Source organism: Hyla sarda, unplaced genomic scaffold (assembly GCF_029499605.1).
Source record: "Hyla sarda isolate aHylSar1 unplaced genomic scaffold, aHylSar1.hap1 scaffold_1599, whole genome shotgun sequence".
NCBI lineage: Eukaryota > Metazoa > Chordata > Amphibia > Anura > Hylidae > Hyla > Hyla sarda.
The window spans coordinates 927-22,724 of NW_026608235.1; the positions used below are offsets into that span (position 1 = coordinate 927).

The 21,798-nt window shown below is 46.2% G+C and overlaps 10 non-coding genes across 10 annotated transcripts; all 10 read right to left on the reverse strand.

Annotated features, from left to right (window-relative positions):
- Positions 1–912: 912 nt before the first annotated feature.
- LOC130310811 (U2 spliceosomal RNA) lies at positions 913–1,103 on the reverse strand. Its single transcript, XR_008859287.1, has one exon. It is a non-coding gene; the product is annotated as a U2 spliceosomal RNA (small nuclear RNA).
- Positions 1,104–3,192: 2,089 nt separating this feature from the next.
- LOC130310824 (U2 spliceosomal RNA) lies at positions 3,193–3,383 on the reverse strand. Its single transcript, XR_008859299.1, has one exon. It is a non-coding gene; the product is annotated as a U2 spliceosomal RNA (small nuclear RNA).
- A 2,066-nt stretch (positions 3,384–5,449) lies between these two features.
- On the reverse strand, positions 5,450–5,640 carry LOC130310835 (U2 spliceosomal RNA). The gene has a single exon (XR_008859310.1). It is a non-coding gene; the product is annotated as a U2 spliceosomal RNA (small nuclear RNA).
- Positions 5,641–7,725: 2,085 nt separating this feature from the next.
- LOC130310845 (U2 spliceosomal RNA) lies at positions 7,726–7,916 on the reverse strand. Its single transcript, XR_008859319.1, has one exon. It is a non-coding gene; the product is annotated as a U2 spliceosomal RNA (small nuclear RNA).
- Positions 7,917–10,005: 2,089 nt separating this feature from the next.
- On the reverse strand, positions 10,006–10,196 carry LOC130310846 (U2 spliceosomal RNA). The gene has a single exon (XR_008859320.1). It is a non-coding gene; the product is annotated as a U2 spliceosomal RNA (small nuclear RNA).
- Positions 10,197–12,251: 2,055 nt separating this feature from the next.
- LOC130310813 (U2 spliceosomal RNA) lies at positions 12,252–12,442 on the reverse strand. The gene has a single exon (XR_008859288.1). It is a non-coding gene; the product is annotated as a U2 spliceosomal RNA (small nuclear RNA).
- Positions 12,443–14,545: 2,103 nt separating this feature from the next.
- On the reverse strand, positions 14,546–14,736 carry LOC130310814 (U2 spliceosomal RNA). The gene has a single exon (XR_008859289.1). It is a non-coding gene; the product is annotated as a U2 spliceosomal RNA (small nuclear RNA).
- Positions 14,737–16,823: 2,087 nt separating this feature from the next.
- Positions 16,824–17,014, reverse strand: LOC130310815 (U2 spliceosomal RNA). Its single transcript, XR_008859290.1, has one exon. It is a non-coding gene; the product is annotated as a U2 spliceosomal RNA (small nuclear RNA).
- A 2,079-nt stretch (positions 17,015–19,093) lies between these two features.
- LOC130310816 (U2 spliceosomal RNA) lies at positions 19,094–19,284 on the reverse strand. The gene has a single exon (XR_008859291.1). It is a non-coding gene; the product is annotated as a U2 spliceosomal RNA (small nuclear RNA).
- Positions 19,285–21,377: 2,093 nt separating this feature from the next.
- LOC130310817 (U2 spliceosomal RNA) lies at positions 21,378–21,568 on the reverse strand. The gene has a single exon (XR_008859293.1). It is a non-coding gene; the product is annotated as a U2 spliceosomal RNA (small nuclear RNA).
- Between the last annotated feature and the right edge of the window lie 230 nt (positions 21,569–21,798).

Sequence of the window (21,798 nt, forward strand, 5' to 3'; positions counted from 1 at the left end):
AGAAAGTTGCAGGCCAAATATGTGTGACATTTCTGCGACTTTAGCTTCTAGAGCATTTTTACAACATTATACATAGGTGCTGAATACATAAAAAGCGACTGTTCAGCGACAGACAAGTCGCATCGGCTGAAAGTAGGCCAGAATGTCAGTCCATGTTGGAGCAGGTTTAGATACAGTCTAAAGCATAGATCTCAAAGTCTGTGCACAGAATTTAGCAAGGGCCTCGCACCTTCTGATGCATCAGGTAGGTGCACTATAGCATAGCCTAACCCTCTGTACTTTGGTCTATATTGATGCGGGACATAGACAGCCAGCTGATGACCAATCCATTAGTGCAATGGATGGCTGGAAGCATTTGTCTTTGCCTTTGCAATACCACAGAAGCAATGCATGGTCAATGTACAGCAATGACACACCTGTGTGAACAGCCAGGAGACCCCCCCATGTTATGTTACATAGTTACATAGTTAGTACGGTCGAAAAAAGACATATGTCCATCAAGTTCAACCAGGGAATTAAGGGGTAGGGGTGTGGCGCGATATTGGGGAAGGGATGAGATTTTATATTTCTTCATAAGCATTAATCTTATTTTGTCAATTAGGAACATTCAGCACCCACCCGCTATCAAGGCAGCTGCCTATCATGTCATGCCCTACCTGCACAGGTGTGCTGGCTACTCAAATGATCCAATTAAGGAGGCCATTTAGTCAGCAGCAGCAGAAGTCCTGTGCCTGGACGCTCCAACAGCGGCCAGACACAAGCAGAAGCAGCAGAAGCAGCAGCAGCACCACCTTTTGTTTTTTGGCTGCAGCAGCAGCAGCAGCAGCAGCAAGGCCCACAGGGCTGGCTAGCTGGCTAGCCAGCAAGCAGGTAGCAATGAAAGTAGGAATCTTTCTTTTTAACCCTGTAAGGGGGTGGTGCACTGTACCCGAAGATACTGCCATATCGGGTCAATGCATAGGGCGACGGAAGCAAGCTTCGAAATCGGCCCCCGTTCTCAAAAATCCATTTAATATATGGTCCCCAGATAGGGGACGTATCAGATATTAAACTGATAAGAACAGATACTACACTTGATCTTAGCCAAAAGGCCGAGAAGCGATAACCGTGAAAGGGGCGGGCCCAACAAGGTCCCCTTCATGGGCACTATCACTGCTTGCTGTCAGGGAGGCTGCCAGACAATTTTCCATGCACACTCTGGGCTGGGGGGCAGTCAACCACCAGTACACACAGCAGAACCTAAACCCATACCATTATTGCTAAGCAGCAAGACAGGGGCCCATTGCACTCCCACGGGGCCTTTTTAAATGCAATCCATAACCCGGATTTGCCAGGAACCCTTCTTACTCCTCCTACTTGCATGTGACACTGGGCTTAGGATCTGCATAGGAAACACACACACAAGCACACACCTACCTTTGTTGCCTGCAGATGCCTCCTTGGCTGTCCCCAAACGGTATCAAACCAACACCCACGGGAAGCTGTAAGCATAGAGGACATGCCTGCACCCCATTGGACTTACCTGTGTGGGTTAAATCCGGGTTATTTGACAACCTATGGCGGTGATGGTTCTGCTCAGGCAGAGCAGTGCTGATGCTCCTCATAAAGCTGTCGCTGCTGTGAAGGTTCTAGGTGACATCACAATCCCTATGGTTACATACACGACAAAGCTGGGTTGTTGTTGTTTACACTCTGCAAGGCCTGTGGAAGTGAGTGACATCATAGCACTGTAGTTCTGAGGGTTCTAGATGGATGCAACAATCTCCTGTTGCTTCTATGAAGGCCATAATAGACGACATCACCAAACAGCTCCATAGTCACATACACAGCAAAGGAGAGATGTTGTTTACACCTAGTGATGTCAGTGGTATTGAGTGACATCACAGCACAGTGCTAAGGCTCCTGGGCCTGGACACAGCAGCGGCTGCAATATCTCAACGGAGAATACGTTTATATATATGTGTGTGTGTGCGCGTATATATATATATATATATATATATATATATATATATATATATATTTCTCCGCCGAAATCACTTTTAAACCCATTTCCACCTTTTTTTCCCTTCTCTTCCTCTTACTTTTTTTTCACGTTTTTTTACGTTTTTCTCCTTTTCGCCTCTTTTCTGGGCGTATTATTCTTCTTTTTCTTCTTTTTTTTCGTCTAATGCATACCCCATCAGTGCAGCAATGCTTATTCAATACCGCCAGCAGATGGAGACACTGGGGGATAATTTTCTAAGGATTTATACTGATTTTTCCTGTCTGAATTTGTCGCACAGAAAGTTGCAGGCCAAATATGTGTGACATTTCTGCGACTTTAGCTTCTAGAGCATTTTTACAACATTATACATAGGTGCTGAATACATAAAAAGCGACTGTTCAGCGACAGACAAGTCGCATCGGCTGAAAGTAGGCCAGAATGTCAGTCCATGTTGGAGCAGGTTTAGATACAGTCTAAAGCATAGATCTCAAAGTCTGTGCACAGAATTTAGCAAGGGCCTCGCACCTTCTGATGCATCAGGTAGGTGCACTATAGCATAGCCTAACCCTCTGTACTTTGGTCTATATTGATGCGGGACATAGACAGCCAGCTGATGACCAATCCATTAGTGCAATGGATGGCTGGAAGCATTTGTCTTTGCCTTTGCAATACCACAGAAGCAATGCATGGTCAATGTACAGCAATGACACACCTGTGTGAACAGCCAGGAGACCCCCCCATGTTATGTTACATAGTTACATAGTTAGTACGGTCGAAAAAAGACATATGTCCATCAAGTTCAACCAGGGAATTAAGGGGTAGGGGTGTGGCGCGATATTGGGGAAGGGATGAGATTTTATATTTCTTCATAAGCATTAATCTTATTTTGTCAATTAGGAACATTCAGCACCCACCCGCTATCAAGGCAGCTGCCTATCATGTCATGCCCTACCTGCACAGGTGTGCTGGCTACTCAAATGATCCAATTAAGGAGGCCATTTAGTCAGCAGCAGCAGAAGTCCTGTGCCTGGACGCTCCAACAGCGGCCAGACACAAGCAGAAGCAGCAGAAGCAGCAGCAGCACCACCTTTTGTTTTTTGGCTGCAGCAGCAGCAGCAGCAGCAGCAAGGCCCACAGGGCTGGCTAGCTGGCTAGCCAGCAAGCAGGTAGCAATGAAAGTAGGAATCTTTCTTTTTAACCCTGTAAGGGGGTGGTGCACTGTACCCGAAGATACTGCCATATCGGGTCAATGCATAGGGCGACGGAAGCAAGCTTCGAAATCGGCCCCCGTTCTCAAAAATCCATTTAATATATGGTCCCCAGATAGGGGACGTATCAGATATTAAACTGATAAGAACAGATACTACACTTGATCTTAGCCAAAAGGCCGAGAAGCGATAACCGTGAAAGGGGCGGGCCCAACAAGGTCCCCTTCATGGGCACTATCACTGCTTGCTGTCAGGGAGGCTGCCAGACAATTTTCCATGCACACTCTGGGCTGGGGGGCAGTCAACCACCAGTACACACAGCAGAACCTAAACCCATACCATTATTGCTAAGCAGCAAGACAGGGGCCCATTGCACTCCCACGGGGCCTTTTTAAATGCAATCCATAACCCGGATTTGCCAGGAACCCTTCTTACTCCTCCTACTTGCATGTGACACTGGGCTTAGGATCTGCATAGGAAACACACACACAAGCACACACCTACCTTTGTTGCCTGCAGATGCCTCCTTGGCTGTCCCCAAACGGTATCAAACCAACACCCACGGGAAGCTGTAAGCATAGAGGACATGCCTGCACCCCATTGGACTTACCTGTGTGGGTTAAATCCGGGTTATTTGACAACCTATGGCGGTGATGGTTCTGCTCAGGCAGAGCAGTGCTGATGCTCCTCATAAAGCTGTCGCTGCTGTGAAGGTTCTAGGTGACATCACAATCCCTATGGTTACATACACGACAAAGCTGGGTTGTTGTTGTTTACACTCTGCAAGGCCTGTGGAAGTGAGTGACATCATAGCACTGTAGTTCTGAGGGTTCTAGATGGATGCAACAATCTCCTGTTGCTTCTATGAAGGCCATAATAGACGACATCACCAAACAGCTCCATAGTCACATACACAGCAAAGGAGAGATGTTGTTTACACCTAGTGATGTCAGTGGTATTGAGTGACATCACAGCACAGTGCTAAGGCTCCTGGGCCTGGACACAGCAGCGGCTGCAATATCTCAACGGAGAATACGTTTATATATATGTGTGTGTGTGCGCGTATATATATATATATATATATATATATATATATATATTTCTCCGCCGAAATCACTTTTAAACCCATTTCCACCTTTTTTTCCCTTCTCTTCCTCTTACTTTTTTTTCACGTTTTTTTACGTTTTTCTCCTTTTCGCCTCTTTTCTGGGCGTATTATTCTTCTTTTTCTTCTTTTTTTTCGTCTAATGCATACCCCATCAGTGCAGCAATGCTTATTCAATACCGCCAGCAGATGGAGACACTGGGGGATAATTTTCTAAGGATTTATACTGATTTTTCCTGTCTGAATTTGTCGCACAGAAAGTTGCAGGCCAAATATGTGTGACATTTCTGCGACTTTAGCTTCTAGAGCATTTTTACAACATTATACATAGGTGCGGAATACATAAAAAGCGACTGTTCAGCGACAGACAAGTCGCATCGGCTGAAAGTAGGCCAGAATGTCAGTCCATGTTGGAGCAGGTTTAGATACAGTCTAAAGCATAGATCTCAAAGTCTGTGCACAGAATTTAGCAAGGGCCTCGCACCTTCTGATGCATCAGGTAGGTGCACTATAGCATAGCCTAACCCTCTGTACTTTGGTCTATATTGATGCGGGACATAGACAGCCAGCTGATGACCAATCCATTAGTGCAATGGATGGCTGGAAGCATTTGTCTTTGCCTTTGCAATACCACAGAAGCAATGCATGGTCAATGTACAGCAATGACACACCTGTGTGAACAGCCAGGAGACCCCCCCATGTTATGTTACATAGTTACATAGTTAGTACGGTCGAAAAAAGACATATGTCCATCAAGTTCAACCAGGGAATTAAGGGGTAGGGGTGTGGCGCGATATTGGGGAAGGGATGAGATTTTATATTTCTTCATAAGCATTAATCTTATTTTGTCAATTAGGAACATTCAGCACCCACCCGCTATCAAGGCAGCTGCCTATCATGTCATGCCCTACCTGCACAGGTGTGCTGGCTACTCAAATGATCCAATTAAGGAGGCCATTTAGTCAGCAGCAGCAGAAGTCCTGTGCCTGGACGCTCCAACAGCGGCCAGACACAAGCAGAAGCAGCAGAAGCAGCAGCAGCACCACCTTTTGTTTTTTGGCTGCAGCAGCAAGGCCCACAGGGCTGGCTAGCTGGCTAGCCAGCAAGCAGGTAGCAATGAAAGTAGGAATCTTTCTTTTTAACCCTGTAAGGGGGTGGTGCACTGTACCCGAAGATACTGCCATATCGGGTCAATGCATAGGGCGACGGAAGCAAGCTTCGAAATCGGCCCCCGTTCTCAAAAATCCATTTAATATATGGTCCCCAGATAGGGGACGTATCAGATATTAAACTGATAAGAACAGATACTACACTTGATCTTAGCCAAAAGGCCGAGAAGCGATAACCGTGAAAGGGGCGGGCCCAACAAGGTCCCCTTCATGGGCACTATCACTGCTTGCTGTCAGGGAGGCTGCCAGACAATTTTCCATGCACACTCTGGGCTGGGGGGCAGTCAACCACCAGTACACACAGCAGAACCTAAACCCATACCATTATTGCTAAGCAGCAAGACAGGGGCCCATTGCACTCCCACGGGGCCTTTTTAAATGCAATCCATAACCCGGATTTGCCAGGAACCCTTCTTACTCCTCCTACTTGCATGTGACACTGGGCTTAGGATCTGCATAGGAAACACACACACAAGCACACACCTACCTTTGTTGCCTGCAGATGCCTCCTTGGCTGTCCCCAAACGGTATCAAACCAACACCCACGGGAAGCTGTAAGCATAGAGGACATGCCTGCACCCCATTGGACTTACCTGTGTGGGTTAAATCCGGGTTATTTGACAACCTATGGCGGTGATGGTTCTGCTCAGGCAGAGCAGTGCTGATGCTCCTCATAAAGCTGTCGCTGCTGTGAAGGTTCTAGGTGACATCACAATCCCTATGGTTACATACACGACAAAGCTGGGTTGTTGTTGTTTACACTCTGCAAGGCCTGTGGAAGTGAGTGACATCATAGCACTGTAGTTCTGAGGGTTCTAGATGGATGCAACAATCTCCTGTTGCTTCTATGAAGGCCATAATAGACGACATCACCAAACAGCTCCATAGTCACATACACAGCAAAGGAGAGATGTTGTTTACACCTAGTGATGTCAGTGGTATTGAGTGACATCACAGCACAGTGCTAAGGCTCCTGGGCCTGGACACAGCAGCGGCTGCAATATCTCAACGGAGAATACGTTTATATATATGTGTGTGTGTGCGCGTATATATATATATATATATATATATATATATATATATATATTTCTCCGCCGAAATCACTTTTAAACCCATTTCCACCTTTTTTTCCCTTCTCTTCCTCTTACTTTTTTTTCACGTTTTTTTACGTTTTTCTCCTTTTCGCCTCTTTTCTGGGCGTATTATTCTTCTTTTTCTTCTTTTTTTTCGTCTAATGCATACCCCATCAGTGCAGCAATGCTTATTCAATACCGCCAGCAGATGGAGACACTGGGGGATAATTTTCTAAGGATTTATACTGATTTTTCCTGTCTGAATTTGTCGCACAGAAAGTTGCAGGCCAAATATGTGTGACATTTCTGCGACTTTAGCTTCTAGAGCATTTTTACAACATTATACATAGGTGCTGAATACATAAAAAGCGACTGTTCAGCGACAGACAAGTCGCATCGGCTGAAAGTAGGCCAGAATGTCAGTCCATGTTGGAGCAGGTTTAGATACAGTCTAAAGCATAGATCTCAAAGTCTGTGCACAGAATTTAGCAAGGGCCTCGCACCTTCTGATGCATCAGGTAGGTGCACTATAGCATAGCCTAACCCTCTGTACTTTGGTCTATATTGATGCGGGACATAGACAGCCAGCTGATGACCAATCCATTAGTGCAATGGATGGCTGGAAGCATTTGTCTTTGCCTTTGCAATACCACAGAAGCAATGCATGGTCAATGTACAGCAATGACACACCTGTGTGAACAGCCAGGAGACCCCCCCATGTTATGTTACATAGTTACATAGTTAGTACGGTCGAAAAAAGACATATGTCCATCAAGTTCAACCAGGGAATTAAGGGGTAGGGGTGTGGCGCGATATTGGGGAAGGGATGAGATTTTATATTTCTTCATAAGCATTAATCTTATTTTGTCAATTAGGAACATTCAGCACCCACCCGCTATCAAGGCAGCTGCCTATCATGTCATGCCCTACCTGCACAGGTGTGCTGGCTACTCAAATGATCCAATTAAGGAGGCCATTTAGTCAGCAGCAGCAGAAGTCCTGTGCCTGGACGCTCCAACAGCGGCCAGACACAAGCAGAAGCAGCAGAAGCAGCAGCAGCACCACCTTTTGTTTTTTGGCTGCAGCAGCAGCAGCAGCAGCAGCAAGGCCCACAGGGCTGGCTAGCTGGCTAGCCAGCAAGCAGGTAGCAATGAAAGTAGGAATCTTTCTTTTTAACCCTGTAAGGGGGTGGTGCACTGTACCCGAAGATACTGCCATATCGGGTCAATGCATAGGGCGACGGAAGCAAGCTTCGAAATCGGCCCCCGTTCTCAAAAATCCATTTAATATATGGTCCCCAGATAGGGGACGTATCAGATATTAAACTGATAAGAACAGATACTACACTTGATCTTAGCCAAAAGGCCGAGAAGCGATAACCGTGAAAGGGGCGGGCCCAACAAGGTCCCCTTCATGGGCACTATCACTGCTTGCTGTCAGGGAGGCTGCCAGACAATTTTCCATGCACACTCTGGGCTGGGGGGCAGTCAACCACCAGTACACACAGCAGAACCTAAACCCATACCATTATTGCTAAGCAGCAAGACAGGGGCCCATTGCACTCCCACGGGGCCTTTTTAAATGCAATCCATAACCCGGATTTGCCAGGAACCCTTCTTACTCCTCCTACTTGCATGTGACACTGGGCTTAGGATCTGCATAGGAAACACACACACAAGCACACACCTACCTTTGTTGCCTGCAGATGCCTCCTTGGCTGTCCCCAAACGGTATCAAACCAACACCCACGGGAAGCTGTAAGCATAGAGGACATGCCTGCACCCCATTGGACTTACCTGTGTGGGTTAAATCCGGGTTATTTGACAACCTATGGCGGTGATGGTTCTGCTCAGGCAGAGCAGTGCTGATGCTCCTCATAAAGCTGTCGCTGCTGTGAAGGTTCTAGGTGACATCACAATCCCTATGGTTACATACACGACAAAGCTGGGTTGTTGTTGTTTACACTCTGCAAGGCCTGTGGAAGTGAGTGACATCATAGCACTGTAGTTCTGAGGGTTCTAGATGGATGCAACAATCTCCTGTTGCTTCTATGAAGGCCATAATAGACGACATCACCAAACAGCTCCATAGTCACATACACAGCAAAGGAGAGATGTTGTTTACACCTAGTGATGTCAGTGGTATTGAGTGACATCACAGCACAGTGCTAAGGCTCCTGGGCCTGGACACAGCAGCGGCTGCAATATCTCAACGGAGAATACGTTTATATATATGTGTGTGTGTGCGCGTATATATATATATATATATATATATATATATATATATATATATATTTCTCCGCCGAAATCACTTTTAAACCCATTTCCACCTTTTTTTCCCTTCTCTTCCTCTTACTTTTTTTTCACGTTTTTTTACGTTTTTCTCCTTTTCGCCTCTTTTCTGGGCGTATTATTCTTCTTTTTCTTCTTTTTTTTCGTCTAATGCATACCCCATCAGTGCAGCAATGCTTATTCAATACCGCCAGCAGATGGAGACACTGGGGGATAATTTTCTAAGGATTTATACTGATTTTTCCTGTCTGAATTTGTCGCACAGAAAGTTGCAGGCCAAATATGTGTGACATTTCTGCGACTTTAGCTTCTAGAGCATTTTTACAACATTATACATAGGTGCTGAATACATAAAAAGCGACTGTTCAGCGACAGACAAGTCGCATCGGCTGAAAGTAGGCCAGAATGTCAGTCCATGTTGGAGCAGGTTTAGATACAGTCTAAAGCATAGATCTCAAAGTCTGTGCACAGAATTTAGCAAGGGCCTCGCACCTTCTGATGCATCAGGTAGGTGCACTATAGCATAGCCTAACCCTCTGTACTTTGGTCTATATTGATGCGGGACATAGACAGCCAGCTGATGACCAATCCATTAGTGCAATGGATGGCTGGAAGCATTTGTCTTTGCCTTTGCAATACCACAGAAGCAATGCATGGTCAATGTACAGCAATGACACACCTGTGTGAACAGCCAGGAGACCCCCCCATGTTATGTTACATAGTTACATAGTTAGTACGGTCGAAAAAAGACATATGTCTATCAAGTTCAACCAGGGAATTAAGGGGTAGGGGTGTGGCGCGATATTGGGGAAGGGATGAGATTTTATATTTCTTCATAAGCATTAATCTTATTTTGTCAATTAGGAACATTCAGCACCCACCCGCTATCAAGGCAGCTGCCTATCATGTCATGCCCTACCTGCACAGGTGTGCTGGCTACTCAAATGATCCAATTAAGGAGGCCATTTAGTCAGCAGCAGCAGAAGTCCTGTGCCTGGACGCTCCAACAGCGGCCAGACACAAGCAGAAGCAGCAGAAGCAGCAGCAGCACCACCTTTTGTTTTTTGGCTGCAGCAGCAGCAGCAGCAGCAGCAAGGCCCACAGGGCTGGCTAGCTGGCTAGCCAGCAAGCAGGTAGCAATGAAAGTAGGAATCTTTCTTTTTAACCCTGTAAGGGGGTGGTGCACTGTACCCGAAGATACTGCCATATCGGGTCAATGCATAGGGCGACGGAAGCAAGCTTCGAAATCGGCCCCCGTTCTCAAAAATCCATTTAATATATGGTCCCCAGATAGGGGACGTATCAGATATTAAACTGATAAGAACAGATACTACACTTGATCTTAGCCAAAAGGCCGAGAAGCGATAACCGTGAAAGGGGCGGGCCCAACAAGGTCCCCTTCATGGGCACTATCACTGCTTGCTGTCAGGGAGGCTGCCAGACAATTTTCCATGCACACTCTGGGCTGGGGGGCAGTCAACCACCAGTACACACAGCAGAACCTAAACCCATACCATTATTGCTAAGCAGCAAGACAGGGGCCCATTGCACTCCCACGGGGCCTTTTTAAATGCAATCCATAACCCGGATTTGCCAGGAACCCTTCTTACTCCTCCTACTTGCATGTGACACTGGGCTTAGGATCTGCATAGGAAACACACACACAAGCACACACCTACCTTTGTTGCCTGCAGATGCCTCCTTGGCTGTCCCCAAACGGTATCAAACCAACACCCACGGGAAGCTGTAAGCATAGAGGACATGCCTGCACCCCATTGGACTTACCTGTGTGGGTTAAATCCGGGTTATTTGACAACCTATGGCGGTGATGGTTCTGCTCAGGCAGAGCAGTGCTGATGCTCCTCATAAAGCTGTCGCTGCTGTGAAGGTTCTAGGTGACATCACAATCCCTATGGTTACATACACGACAAAGCTGGGTTGTTGTTGTTTACACTCTGCAAGGCCTGTGGAAGTGAGTGACATCATAGCACTGTAGTTCTGAGGGTTCTAGATGGATGCAACAATCTCCTGTTGCTTCTATGAAGGCCATAATAGACGACATCACCAAACAGCTCCATAGTCACATACACAGCAAAGGAGAGATGTTGTTTACACCTAGTGATGTCAGTGGTATTGAGTGACATCACAGCACAGTGCTAAGGCTCCTGGGCCTGGACACAGCAGCGGCTGCAATATCTCAACGGAGAATACGTTTATATATATGTGTGTGTGTGCGCGTATATATATATATATATATATATATATATATATATATATATATTTCTCCGCCGAAATCACTTTTAAACCCATTTCCACCTTTTTTTCCCTTCTCTTCCTCTTACTTTTTTTTCACGTTTTTTTACGTTTTTCTCCTTTTCGCCTCTTTTCTGGGCGTATTATTCTTCTTTTTCTTCTTTTTTTTCGTCTAATGCATACCCCATCAGTGCAGCAATGCTTATTCAATACCGCCAGCAGATGGAGACACTGGGGGATAATTTTCTAAGGATTTATACTGATTTTTCCTGTCTGAATTTGTCGCACAGAAAGTTGCAGGCCAAATATGTGTGACATTTCTGCGACTTTAGCTTCTAGAGCATTTTTACAACATTATACATAGGTGCGGAATACATAAAAAGCGACTGTTCAGCGACAGACAAGTCGCATCGGCTGAAAGTAGGCCAGAATGTCAGTCCATGTTGGAGCAGGTTTAGATACAGTCTAAAGCATAGATCTCAAAGTCTGTGCACAGAATTTAGCAAGGGCCTCGCACCTTCTGATGCATCAGGTAGGTGCACTATAGCATAGCCTAACCCTCTGTACTTTGGTCTATATTGATGCGGGACATAGACAGCCAGCTGATGACCAATCCATTAGTGCAATGGATGGCTGGAAGCATTTGTCTTTGCCTTTGCAATACCACAGAAGCAATGCATGGTCAATGTACAGCAATGACACACCTGTGTGAACAGCCAGGAGACCCCCCCATGTTATGTTACATAGTTACATAGTTAGTACGGTCGAAAAAAGACATATGTCCATCAAGTTCAACCAGGGAATTAAGGGGTAGGGGTGTGGCGCGATATTGGGGAAGGGATGAGATTTTATATTTCTTCATAAGCATTAATCTTATTTTGTCAATTAGGAACATTCAGCACCCACCCGCTATCAAGGCAGCTGCCTATCATGTCATGCCCTACCTGCACAGGTGTGCTGGCTACTCAAATGATCCAATTAAGGAGGCCATTTAGTCAGCAGCAGCAGAAGTCCTGTGCCTGGACGCTCCAACAGCGGCCAGACACAAGCAGAAGCAGCAGAAGCAGCAGCAGCAGCAGCAGCAGCAAGGCCCACAGGGCTGGCTAGCTGGCTAGCCAGCAAGCAGGTAGCAATGAAAGTAGGAATCTTTCTTTTTAACCCTGTAAGGGGGTGGTGCACTGTACCCGAAGATACTGCCATATCGGGTCAATGCATAGGGCGACGGAAGCAAGCTTCGAAATCGGCCCCCGTTCTCAAAAATCCATTTAATATATGGTCCCCAGATAGGGGACGTATCAGATATTAAACTGATAAGAACAGATACTACACTTGATCTTAGCCAAAAGGCCGAGAAGCGATAACCGTGAAAGGGGCGGGCCCAACAAGGTCCCCTTCATGGGCACTATCACTGCTTGCTGTCAGGGAGGCTGCCAGACAATTTTCCATGCACACTCTGGGCTGGGGGGCAGTCAACCACCAGTACACACAGCAGAACCTAAACCCATACCATTATTGCTAAGCAGCAAGACAGGGGCCCATTGCACTCCCACGGGGCCTTTTTAAATGCAATCCATAACCCGGATTTGCCAGGAACCCTTCTTACTCCTCCTACTTGCATGTGACACTGGGCTTAGGATCTGCATAGGAAACACACACACAAGCACACACCTACCTTTGTTGCCTGCAGATGCCTCCTTGGCTGTCCCCAAACGGTATCAAACCAACACCCACGGGAAGCTGTAAGCATAGAGGACATGCCTGCACCCCATTGGACTTACCTGTGTGGGTTAAATCCGGGTTATTTGACAACCTATGGCGGTGATGGTTCTGCTCAGGCAGAGCAGTGCTGATGCTCCTCATAAAGCTGTCGCTGCTGTGAAGGTTCTAGGTGACATCACAATCCCTATGGTTACATACACGACAAAGCTGGGTTGTTGTTGTTTACACTCTGCAAGGCCTGTGGAAGTGAGTGACATCATAGCACTGTAGTTCTGAGGGTTCTAGATGGATGCAACAATCTCCTGTTGCTTCTATGAAGGCCATAATAGACGACATCACCAAACAGCTCCATAGTCACATACACAGCAAAGGAGAGATGTTGTTTACACCTAGTGATGTCAGTGGTATTGAGTGACATCACAGCACAGTGCTAAGGCTCCTGGGCCTGGACACAGCAGCGGCTGCAATATCTCAACGGAGAATACGTTTATATATATGTGTGTGTGTGCGCGTATATATATATATATATATATATATATATATATATATATATATATATATATATATATATTTCTCCGCCGAAATCACTTTTAAACCCATTTCCACCTTTTTTTCCCTTCTCTTCCTCTTACTTTTTTTTCACGTTTTTTTACGTTTTTCTCCTTTTCGCCTCTTTTCTGGGCGTATTATTCTTCTTTTTCTTCTTTTTTTTCGTCTAATGCATACCCCATCAGTGCAGCAATGCTTATTCAATACCGCCAGCAGATGGAGACACTGGGGGATAATTTTCTAAGGATTTATACTGATTTTTCCTGTCTGAATTTGTCGCACAGAAAGTTGCAGGCCAAATATGTGTGACATTTCTGCGACTTTAGCTTCTAGAGCATTTTTACAACATTATACATAGGTGCTGAATACATAAAAAGCGACTGTTCAGCGACAGACAAGTCGCATCGGCTGAAAGTAGGCCAGAATGTCAGTCCATGTTGGAGCAGGTTTAGATACAGTCTAAAGCATAGATCTCAAAGTCTGTGCACAGAATTTAGCAAGGGCCTCGCACCTTCTGATGCATCAGGTAGGTGCACTATAGCATAGCCTAACCCTCTGTACTTTGGTCTATATTGATGCGGGACATAGACAGCCAGCTGATGACCAATCCATTAGTGCAATGGATGGCTGGAAGCATTTGTCTTTGCCTTTGCAATACCACAGAAGCAATGCATGGTCAATGTACAGCAATGACACACCTGTGTGAACAGCCAGGAGACCCCCCCATGTTATGTTACATAGTTACATAGTTAGTACGGTCGAAAAAAGACATATGTCCATCAAGTTCAACCAGGGAATTAAGGGGTAGGGGTGTGGCGCGATATTGGGGAAGGGATGAGATTTTATATTTCTTCATAAGCATTAATCTTATTTTGTCAATTAGGAACATTCAGCACCCACCCGCTATCAAGGCAGCTGCCTATCATGTCATGCCCTACCTGCACAGGTGTGCTGGCTACTCAAATGATCCAATTAAGGAGGCCATTTAGTCAGCAGCAGCAGAAGTCCTGTGCCTGGACGCTCCAACAGCGGCCAGACACAAGCAGAAGCAGCAGAAGCAGCAGCAGCACCACCTTTTGTTTTTTGGCTGCAGCAGCAGCAGCAGCAGCAGCAAGGCCCACAGGGCTGGCTAGCTGGCTAGCCAGCAAGCAGGTAGCAATGAAAGTAGGAATCTTTCTTTTTAACCCTGTAAGGGGGTGGTGCACTGTACCCGAAGATACTGCCATATCGGGTCAATGCATAGGGCGACGGAAGCAAGCTTCGAAATCGGCCCCCGTTCTCAAAAATCCATTTAATATATGGTCCCCAGATAGGGGACGTATCAGATATTAAACTGATAAGAACAGATACTACACTTGATCTTAGCCAAAAGGCCGAGAAGCGATAACCGTGAAAGGGGCGGGCCCAACAAGGTCCCCTTCATGGGCACTATCACTGCTTGCTGTCAGGGAGGCTGCCAGACAATTTTCCATGCACACTCTGGGCTGGGGGGCAGTCAACCACCAGTACACACAGCAGAACCTAAACCCATACCATTATTGCTAAGCAGCAAGACAGGGGCCCATTGCACTCCCACGGGGCCTTTTTAAATGCAATCCATAACCCGGATTTGCCAGGAACCCTTCTTACTCCTCCTACTTGCATGTGACACTGGGCTTAGGATCTGCATAGGAAACACACACACAAGCACACACCTACCTTTGTTGCCTGCAGATGCCTCCTTGGCTGTCCCCAAACGGTATCAAACCAACACCCACGGGAAGCTGTAAGCATAGAGGACATGCCTGCACCCCATTGGACTTACCTGTGTGGGTTAAATCCGGGTTATTTGACAACCTATGGCGGTGATGGTTCTGCTCAGGCAGAGCAGTGCTGATGCTCCTCATAAAGCTGTCGCTGCTGTGAAGGTTCTAGGTGACATCACAATCCCTATGGTTACATACACGACAAAGCTGGGTTGTTGTTGTTTACACTCTGCAAGGCCTGTGGAAGTGAGTGACATCATAGCACTGTAGTTCTGAGGGTTCTAGATGGATGCAACAATCTCCTGTTGCTTCTATGAAGGCCATAATAGACGACATCACCAAACAGCTCCATAGTCACATACACAGCAAAGGAGAGATGTTGTTTACACCTAGTGATGTCAGTGGTATTGAGTGACATCACAGCACAGTGCTAAGGCTCCTGGGCCTGGACACAGCAGCGGCTGCAATATCTCAACGGAGAATACGTTTATATATATGTGTGTGTGTGCGCGTATATATATATATATATATATATATATATATATATATATATATTTCTCCGCCGAAATCACTTTTAAACCCATTTCCACCTTTTTTTCCCTTCTCTTCCTCTTACTTTTTTTTCACGTTTTTTTACGTTTTTCTCCTTTTCGCCTCTTTTCTGGGCGTATTATTCTTCTTTTTCTTCTTTTTTTTCGTCTAATGCATACCCCATCAGTGCAGCAATGCTTATTCAATACCGCCAGCAGATGGAGACACTGGGGGATAATTTTCTAAGGATTTATACTGATTTTTCCTGTCTGAATTTGTCGCACAGAAAGTTGCAGGCCAAATATGTGTGACATTTCTGCGACTTTAGCTTCTAGAGCATTTTTACAACATTATACATAGGTGCTGAATACATAAAAAGCGACTGTTCAGCGACAGACAAGTCGCATCGGCTGAAAGTAGGCCAGAATGTCAGTCCATGTTGGAGCAGGTTTAGATACAGTCTAAAGCATAGATCTCAAAGTCTGTGCACAGAATTTAGCAAGGGCCTCGCACCTTCTGATGCATCAGGTAGGTGCACTATAGCATAGCCTAACCCTCTGTACTTTGGTCTATATTGATGCGGGACATAGACAGCCAGCTGATGACCAATCCATTAGTGCAATGGATGGCTGGAAGCATTTGTCTTTGCCTTTGCAATACCACAGAAGCAATGCATGGTCAATGTACAGCAATGACACACCTGTGTGAACAGCCAGGAGACCCCCCCATGTTATGTTACATAGTTACATAGTTAGTACGGTCGAAAAAAGACATATGTCCATCAAGTTCAACCAGGGAATTAAGGGGTAGGGGTGTGGCGCGATATTGGGGAAGGGATGAGATTTTATATTTCTTCATAAGCATTAATCTTATTTTGTCAATTAGGAACATTCAGCACCCACCCGCTATCAAGGCAGCTGCCTATCATGTCATGCCCTACCTGCACAGGTGTGCTGGCTACTCAAATGATCCAATTAAGGAGGCCATTTAGTCAGCAGCAGCAGAAGTCCTGTGCCTGGACGCTCCAACAGCGGCCAGACACAAGCAGAAGCAGCAGAAGCAGCAGCAGCACCACCTTTTGTTTTTTGGCTGCAGCAGCAGCAGCAGCAGCAGCAAGGCCCACAGGGCTGGCTAGCTGGCTAGCCAGCAAGCAGGTAGCAATGAAAGTAGGAATCTTTCTTTTTAACCCTGTAAGGGGGTGGTGCACTGTACCCGAAGATACTGCCATATCGGGTCAATGCATAGGGCGACGGAAGCAAGCTTCGAAATCGGCCCCCGTTCTCAAAAATCCATTTAATATATGGTCCCCAGATAGGGGACGTATCAGATATTAAACTGATAAGAACAGATACTACACTTGATCTTAGCCAAAAGGCCGAGAAGCGATAACCGTGAAAGGGGCGGGCCCAACAAGGTCCCCTTCATGGGCACTATCACTGCTTGCTGTCAGGGAGGCTGCCAGACAATTTTCCATGCACACTCTGGGCTGGGGGGCAGTCAACCACCAGTACACACAGCAGAACCTAAACCCATACCATTATTGCTAAGCAGCAAGACAGGGGCCCATTGCACTCCCACGGGGCCTTTTTAAATGCAATCCATAACCCGGATTTGCCAGGAACCCTTCTTACTCCTCCTACTTGCATGTGACACTGGGCTTAGGATCTGCATAGGAAACACACACACAAGCACACACCTACCTTTGTTGCCTGCAGATGCCTCCTTGGCTGTCCCCAAACGGTATCAAACCAACACCCACGGGAAGCTGTAAGCATAGAGGACATGCCTGCACCCCATTGGACTTACCTGTGTGGGTTAAATCCGGGTTATTTGACAACCTATGGCGGTGATGGTTCTGCTCAGGCAGAGCAGTGCTGATGCTCCTCATAAAGCTGTCGCTGCTGTGAAGGTTCTAGGTGACATCACAATCCCTATGGTTACATACACGACAAAGCTGGGTTGTTGTTGTTTACACTCTGCAAGGCCTGTGGAAGTGAGTGACATCATAGCACTGTAGTTCTGAGGGTTCTAGATGGATGCAACAATCTCCTGTTGCTTCTATGAAGGCCATAATAGACGACATCACCAAACAGCTCCATAGTCACATACACAGCAAAGGAGAGATGTTGTTTACACCTAGTGATGTCAGTGGTATTGAGTGACATCACAGCACAGTGCTAAGGCTCCTGGGCCTGGACACAGCAGCGGCTGCAATATCTCAACGGAGAATACGTTTATATATATGTGTGTGTGTGCGCGTATATATATATATATATATATATATATATATATATTTCTCCGCCGAAATCACTTTTAAACCCATTTCCACCTTTTTTTCCCTTCTCTTCCTCTTACTTTTTTTTCACGTTTTTTTACGTTTTTCTCCTTTTCGCCTCTTTTCTGGGCGTATTATTCTTCTTTTTCTTCTTTTTTTTCGTCTAATGCATACCCCATCAGTGCAGCAATGCTTATTCAATACCGCCAGCAGATGGAGACACTGGGGGATAATTTTCTAAGGATTTATACTGATTTTTCCTGTCTGAATTTGTCGCACAGAAAGTTGCAGGCCAAATATGTGTGACATTTCTGCGACTTTAGCTTCTAGAGCATTTTTACAACATTATACATAGGTGCTGAATACATAAAAAGCGACTGTTCAGCGACAGACAAGTCGCATCGGCTGAAAGTAGGCCAGAATGTCAGTCCATGTTGGAGCAGGTTTAGATACAGTCTAAAGCATAGATCTCAAAGTCTGTGCACAGAATTTAGCAAGGGCCTCGCACCTTCTGATGCATCAGGTAGGTACACTATAGCATAGCCTAACCCTCTGTACTTTGGTCTATATTGATGCGGGACATAGACAGCCAGCTGATGACCAATCCATTAGTGCAATGGATGGCTGGAAGCATTTGTCTTTGCCTTTGCAATACCACAGAAGCAATGCATGGTCAATGTACAGCAATGACACACCTGTGTGAACAGCCAGGAGACCCCCCCATGTTATGTTACATAGTTACATAGTTAGTACGGTCGAAAAAAGACATATGTCCATCAAGTTCAACCAGGGAATTAAGGGGTAGGGGTGTGGCGCGATATTGGGGAAGGGATGAGATTTTATATTTCTTCATAAGCATTAATCTTATTTTGTCAATTAGGAACATTCAGCACCCACCCGCTATCAAGGCAGCTGCCTATCATGTCATGCCCTACCTGCACAGGTGTGCTGGCTACTCAAATGATCCAATTAAGGAGGCCATTTAGTCAGCAGCAGCAGAAGTCCTGTGCCTGGACTCTCCAACAGCGGCCAGACACAAGCAGAAGCAGCAGAAGCAGCAGCAGCACCACCTTTTGTTTTTTGGCTGCAGCAGCAGCAGCAGCAGCAGCAAGGCCCACAGGGCTGGCTAGCTGGCTAGCCAGCAAGCAGGTAGCAATGAAAGTAGGAATCTTTCTTTTTAACCCTGTAAGGGGGTGGTGCACTGTACCCGAAGATACTGCCATATCGGGTCAATGCATAGGGCGACGGAAGCAAGCTTCGAAATCGGCCCCCGTTCTCAAAAATCCATTTAATATATGGTCCCCAGATAGGGGACGTATCAGATATTAAACTGATAAGAACAGATACTACACTTGATCTTAGCCAAAAGGCCGAGAAGCGATAACCGTGAAAGGGGCGGGCCCAACAAGGTCCCCTTCATGGGCACTATCACTGCTTGCTGTCAGGGAGGCTGCCAGACAATTTTCCATGCACACTCTGGGCTGGGGGGCAGTCAACCACCAGTACACACAGCAGAACCTAAACCCATACCATTATTGCTAAGCAGCAAGACAGGGGCCCATTGCACTCCCACGGGGCCTTTTTAAATGCAATCCATAACCCGGATTTGCCAGGAACCCTTCTTACTCCTCCTACTTGCATGTGACACTGGGCTTAGGATCTGCATAGGAAACACACACACAAGCACACACCTACCTTTGTTGCCTGCAGATGCCTCCTTGGCTGTCCCCAAACGGTATCAAACCAACACCCACGGGAAGCTGTAAGCATAGAGGACATGCCTGCACCCCATTGGACTTACCTGTGTGGGTTAAATCCGGGTTATTTGACAACCTATGGCGGTGATGGTTCTGCTCAGGCAGAGCAGTGCTGATGCTCCTCATAAAGCTGTCGCTGCTGTGAAGGTTCTAGGTGACATCACAATCCCTATGGTTACATACACGACAAAGCTGGGTTGTTGTTGTTTACACTCTGCAAGGCCTGTGGAAGTGAGTGACATCATAGCACTGTAGTTCTGAGGGTTCTAGATGGATGCAACAATCTCCTGTTGCTTCTATGAAGGCCATAATAGACGACATCACCAAACAGCTCCATAGTCACATACACAGCAAAGGAGAGATGTTGTTTACACCTAGTGATGTCAGTGGTATTGAGTGACATCACAGCACAGTGCTAAGGCTCCTGGGCCTGGACACAGCAGCGGCTGCAATATCTCAACGGAGAATACGTTTATATATATGTGTGTGTGTGCGCGTATATATATATATATATATATATATATATATATATATATATATATATATTTCTCCGCCGAAATCACTTTTAAACCCATTTCCACCTTTTTTTCCCTTCTCTTCCTCTTACTTTTTTTTCACGTTTTTTTACGTTTTTCTCCTTTTCGCCTCTTTTCTGGGCGTATTATTCTTCTTTTTCTTCTTTTTTTTCGTCTAATGCATACCCCATCAGTGCAGCAATGCTTATTCAATACCGCCAGCAGATGGAGACACTGGGGGATAATTTTCTAAGGATTTATACTGATTTTTCCTGTCTGAATTTGTCGCACAGAAAGTTGCAGGCCAAATATGTGTGACATTTCTGCGACTTTAGCTTCTAGAGCATTTTTACAACATTATACATAGGTGCTGAATACATAAAAAGCGACTGTTCAGCGACAGACAAGTCGCATCGGCTGAAAGTAGGCCAGAATGTCAGTCCATGTTGGAGCAGGTTTAGATACAGTCTAAAGCATAGATCTCAAAGTCTGTGCACAGAATTTAGCAAGGGCCTCGCACCTTCTGATGCATCAGGTAGGTGCACTATAGCATAGCCTAACCCTCTGTACTTTGGTCTATATTGATGCGGGACATAGACAGCCAGCTGATGACCAATCCATTAGTGCAATGGATGGCTGGAAGCATTTGTCTTTGCCTTTGCAATACCACAGAAGCAATGCATGGTCAATGTACAGCAATGACACACCTGTGTGAACAGCCAGGAGACCCCCCCATGTTATGTTACATAGTTACATAGTTAGTACGGTCGAAAAAAGACATATGTCCATCAAGTTCAACCAGGGAATTAAGGGGTAGGGGTGTGGCGCGATATTGGGGAAGGGATGAGATTTTATATTTCTTCATAAGCATTAATCTTATTTTGTCAATTAGGAACATTCAGCACCCACCCGCTATCAAGGCAGCTGCCTATCATGTCATGCCCTACCTGCACAGGTGTGCTGGCTACTCAAATGATCCAATTAAGGAGGCCATTTAGTCAGCAGCAGCAGAAGTCCTGTGCCTGGACGCTCCAACAGCGGCCAGACACAAGCAGAAGCAGCAGAAGCAGCAGCAGCACCACCTTTTGTTTTTTGGCTGCAGCAGCAGCAGCAGCAGCAGCAAGGCCCACAGGGCTGGCTAGCTGGCTAGCCAGCAAGCAGGTAGCAATGAAAGTAGGAATCTTTCTTTTTAACCCTGTAAGGGGGTGGTGCACTGTACCCGAAGATACTGCCATATCGGGTCAATGCATAGGGCGACGGAAGCAAGCTTCGAAATCGGCCCCCGTTCTCAAAAATCCATTTAATATATGGTCCCCAGATAGGGGACGTATCAGATATTAAACTGATAAGAACAGATACTACACTTGATCTTAGCCAAAAGGCCGAGAAGCGATAACCGTGAAAGGGGCGGGCCCAACAAGGTCCCCTTCATGGGCACTATCACTGCTTGCTGTCAGGGAGGCTGCCAGACAATTTTCCATGCACACTCTGGGCTGGGGGGCAGTCAACCACCAGTACACACAGCAGAACCTAAACCCATACCATTATTGCTAAGCAGCAAGACAGGGGCCCATTGCACTCCCACGGGGCCTTTTTAAATGCAATCCATAACCCGGATTTGCCA